Source organism: Pteropus vampyrus, unplaced genomic scaffold, assembly GCF_000151845.1.
Source record: "Pteropus vampyrus isolate Shadow unplaced genomic scaffold, Pvam_2.0 Scaffold1, whole genome shotgun sequence".
NCBI classification, from domain to species: Eukaryota; Metazoa; Chordata; class Mammalia; order Chiroptera; family Pteropodidae; genus Pteropus; species Pteropus vampyrus.
In genome coordinates this window covers 9797627-9802525 of record NW_011888782.1, presented here as the reverse complement: position 1 = coordinate 9802525, position 4899 = coordinate 9797627, and the positions used below count along the sequence as shown (strand labels likewise).

At 43.6% G+C, this 4899-nt stretch overlaps 1 protein-coding gene and 1 pseudogene across 1 annotated transcript in view; both read right to left on the bottom strand.

The window, feature by feature from the left end:
- The window catches only part of UBE2E1 (ubiquitin conjugating enzyme E2 E1), a 534712-nt gene that overhangs the window by 196950 nt on the left and 332863 nt on the right, over positions 1-4899 (bottom strand). The gene's annotated exons all lie outside the window — the stretch shown is intronic.
- LOC111736567 lies at positions 2448-2567 on the bottom strand (annotated as a pseudogene).

Below are 4899 nucleotides of genomic sequence, written 5' to 3'. Positions count from 1 at the left end.
ACCCTCACCCTCCAGGACAGGGCCTGCCCCGCAGGAAGAGAGCCTTGCAGGCGACACCAAGAGAAAGGGCCCAGGGAGGGGAAGACAATGCTCCGCAGCAGTGACCTTTTTCTGTTGTTGTTACTTAAAAAAAAATTTTTTTTACAGCTTTATTGAAATATAATAGACAATTAGTTGCTCATATTTACAGTGTACAATGCTTTTTTTTTTCAATTCTAGTTGGTAGACAATGTATCAGTTTCAGTCGCACAGCTGTGTTTAAGGTCGACTGCGTCGCGCAGAACAATGTGCCTCTTGCCACCTCCTTGATCAGCTGGACCACGCCCACTCCTCTCCCCCAGGGTGGATCCAGGGGGAGACGCAGGGGAAACTTCTCCAGGCCTCGGGGCAGAGATGCCTGTTTCATGAGCTGGCAGGATTGAGGGGAAGGAGATGGGAGAGGATGCACCCTCCTTCACAGCTGTATCTGTGTAATCAATACGTTAGATGCAAAATGTGCGAGAGACAGAAATGACCAGGGCTCACTCTGCCCTCAAGTAGCCACCAGTTCAGTGGTGCTGAAAAGACTGGCTTCGGAATGAGGCCAATGACAGACAAGTCCTGACTTTATGGGTGGTGCAGACACAGTGCCCGAGGCTCTGGTTCTGGGCACAGAGATACTGCTGGCTCCGCTGGCTGTTTCCTGTCCACATTTTGCTGTTGCCCTGATTTACTCCTCTGTTGTTTTTAAATAATTTTGTCTATGTGTTTCAAATCCTTTCTGGAACAAAGTATGGGTTATATAGCTAAGCATATAAGCTATTCATGTGAATACGTGTATGGCTTTAGGGTCAAGCTACCTGGGTTCAACAATCAGCTTTGTTATTTCTCACTGTGTGACCTTGCACAAGTCTGTGTCTGTTTCCTCATCTGTAAAATGGACAAATTACCCCACAGTGTAGAGGCCAGGGTTCAGTGAGCTGGCCCGTGAAAGCCCTAGCACAGTGAGCCCCTTGCATATGCTAGTTTTCATTTTCGCAGGCACACCTGGTGCCTATCCCCACCCCCCCAACCCCCCACGGACTCTTGCTGAAGGGAGGGGTGAGGCAGTACTTCCACAAGGTGGCACATAAACAACCAATACTGGTGGACCAATGGAATGTCTTTGCTGAATCTTGGACTAGACTGGCCAGAGAGGAAAAGCCAGTCTGGAGAGCATAATTGGAGTCAGTGAGGGGAAGGTTGGACCAAGGGTATAATTCCAGAAGCAGGAGAGCGCTCCCTCGGGAGCACCTGGAGAGCGGCAGAGTGGAGTTCGGGGGTCATGGAGGTGGTGTGGGTGCGAGAGGAGGTCATTAAGAGAAGGATTTGGGAGCAAAGCGGGAACCAAAGACACTGGGGAGTTCTCTCACACGTCCCAGTTGGGAGGCAGTGCCTCCGGGCCCTAATGAGGTTCAGGCGTGAAAAGCCAGGCATCATATCCAGTTTATAGAACCAGCTGCCCCAAGTGGAGATGAAGTACCCTGCATCCAAGAAAGACAGACTGCAGTTTCTCTGACTGCCGAATTTAACTGGGAAACAGGGAGAATCCTCTTTAAAATATGCAAAGTGCCTTGGAAGAAAGAAAAGCAACCCAGATATCAGCGGTAATTCTGTTGCTAATTTTGTCTCAGGTATTATGTATAAAGAACATGAACAACTGGGAGTGCTGCGAGTTTCTCCAAAGCCTAAAAATTCAATCAAAGCTCCCCCAGCTAGAGCAACCGGCCCCTCTTGTTTGATGTGCACATTATAACGAGATTTTTTGTGCACATTATAACGAGATTTTTCATTACTGTGAAATAGGAATTTACAAGCTGCCAATGCGTATCTAAGAGTTTCAAGTGAGAAGCAACTTGAACACACACGTATACTTTAAGCTATTTCCAATGTCTTCCGGAAATAAAAACACCTATAAAAACTCAATTTAAGATCACAAAAACCCTTTAAAAGCCCTACCTGGGATATTGGAGGCTTCTATCTTTTCTGGATATGGCCAATTATATAACTTCCTCCACCGTAAATCACAACGAACAGAGTTGAGCAGATGAATCACACTCTTTTAACAGTAATGACAAGACATAAATTACCATAAAGACTTTCAATCCCCCAATTTCAAAGTGCTGCAGTTTGATAGAAAGTGCTTGTCTCCTTTCCCACCTGTTATTCACAAAATGCTGTTTTAGAAACACATGTGCTTTGACAACAGGAATTCAACTGAAAAACAAGTGCCTGTCCTCCAACCAGAAACGTGCAGAACAGGGGCAGCCAGGTCTTCCAATTTTTCAAGAGAAGCTGAAAATATCAATTTCTTTAAAGAGTAAAATTTCCTGATTTTTTTTTTATTTTTAGGCAAGGCAACCCTTGATTGACCTCACAGATTGCAAGGACCTTGTCATCTTACAATCCCTTATTTTTTTTATTTTTTACACCTACGGCACCTGGTCTTCCTGAGTGGTCTCCCATCCAAGTACTAACCAGGCCCGACCCTGCTTAGCTTCCAAAAATCAGTCGGGATCGGGCTTGTTCAGGGTGGCATGACCATAGACAAAACTTCCTGATTTTTAAATGTTGGCAACTAATTACAATTTCTGTAAGAAGACAGTGGAATCAACCAGACATACCTGGGGCTGAGTGTCCAGTGTGTGACCTCTGTCTGGAGCTTCTGGTTCTTATATAACTTCCACCTTCCTGTTCCCAGAACCCTGCGGACACGTCACCACCTCCAAACCCTGCTCTGCCGCCTCAGACCTGGTAGGCTTCCCAGCGCTCCTCCTGGCTTCTGAGGCCTTCACATTCCTTCCGGGGGTTTTCGTTTTCCTGGCCCCCTCCGTCTCAGGTTTTCCTCCTTTATATTCATTTGCTCGGCTGTCATTACAAAACACCACACACCTGGTGGTTTAAACAAAATAATTTTGTTTTGTTTTGTTTTGCTTTTTTGTTGCAGTTCTGGAGGCCGCAGTTTCAAGATGAAGGTGTCTTCAGAGCTGTTTTCTCCTTGGCTTGCAGACTCCTCTTGCTGCTTCTTCACATGGTTTTATCCCTCTGTGCATGGGTACCCCCGGCGTCTGTGTGTCCTCATGCCCTTTATTAGAAGGATATCAGTCAGACTGGAGTAGTGCCCACCCTAAAGGCCTCATTTTAATTTAATCACCCTTTTAAAGGCTCCATATGCAAATACAGTCACATTCAGAGGTACTGGCAGTTAGGGCTTCATATGTACCTTGTGGGGTGGCACAATTCTGTCCATAACACCTTCCACCTCAGCCTTGCCCCGATTCTCAATTTTCCCCCAAAGGCGAGGGGATTGAGAATATGGGCACGCCTCACCTTGAATTTCCAGAGAAGAATGTTTCCAGAAGACCTAAAACCAGATCACTCCCTCACTAAACTTGGACCACTGAACTAACGTCTTCAGAACTGTCTCGAACTCTCAGACAACTTCACACAGCCTTTTCCACTCCACCCGCCTCATCTGTGGGTCTGGTATTTCCAAATGGAAGTCATAAGCCTCCTATTTCATAACTCTGAAGATGGCCACCAACAATCCTTCCCAGTCCTGAATGAGCACATCGCTCCTCCCATCAAGAGCTGTAGCCTCCTTGCCCACCTCTTGAATCTGAATTGACCCTTGTGACCTGTTTCGACTGACAGGATGCAGTGAGGGTGACAGTCATCTTTACAGCTCTTGCAACACCATGGTAATCAGTGTGGGTTAAGTCCTAGTGACTTCCACTCTGTCTAAAATGCTAATTTGGAAGGAGAGACCTGGATTCAGGCCCTGGTTCTCCTACTCCCTGGCTGTATGACGCTGGTCAAACCAGTAAAGGAGGTCTCAATTTCCTCATACTCAAAATAAGACTATCAATATTCTTACAACAATAATTACTACTACTACTTCCACTACCACTACTGCTAATTATTACTACTTTCTACTTCAAAGGATTGTGTTAAAATAAAGTTTAGAAAAGGAATGTGAAAACCCTATAAGCTGAAAAATTCAAAAATGATATTATTGTTATTAAAGGTCCTTTTGCCTATCTTGCATTCTGCTTATCATTTCAGGATATAAGTGTTCCTCACTGACACAGGGAAAGGGTCATCCACGAGAAGTTGAGAGACTTTGGTTTTAGTTTATCTCTGCTAGTTATTGACTCTGGGCCTTGGGAAAAATCATTTAATTTTTCTGTGTCTCAGTTTCTTCAGAGGTTATGGTTTTAGCAGTCTATGATTTTCTACAATGCTTTACTTCTAAATGTTTTACAGAATAGCTGCCAGGCATTAGGGACAGCTGCACACTCACCTGTGGCTGAGATGTAAATGGCCATGGAAATTAGACAAAAATTTTAAAATTATATTCAATAAACAATAGTCATATCTACATACCACAATCTTATATAGGTAAAAAAATATTGGAAGCTCTGTGACTGGAAATTTATTAAAGCACACCATTAGAGTTATGTCGATGTTTTAAATAATTAATTCACAACTTATCAAACTCAGGCACTACTATCCCAGAGGAACAAGTATGGCATAGATTATTAAATACTGTGGTGTTGTTTTTTCCAAATCAATATTTCCTAAATATAATTAGTTTTTTTAAAAACAGATCTGACACGATAACTGTTTAAGCAGAGAATTATCTTTCTATTTTAAAATGTTACATTTGAGCGCCTTTAGATTTAAAACTGTATTCTTCCTCGAACTGAAACTTCAAAATTGTTGCTGATGCGATGGAATGTCTTAATTCAGTTCTTTGTCTATTGGGCCCTGTTTCTTGGGGAAGAAAATGCATTCTTTTGAGACTATAAAGCTTGCTATGACCCCGCTGTGTTATGAATAATTTGTGCTATCCAGAAACAGTACACGATTTGAGAATAC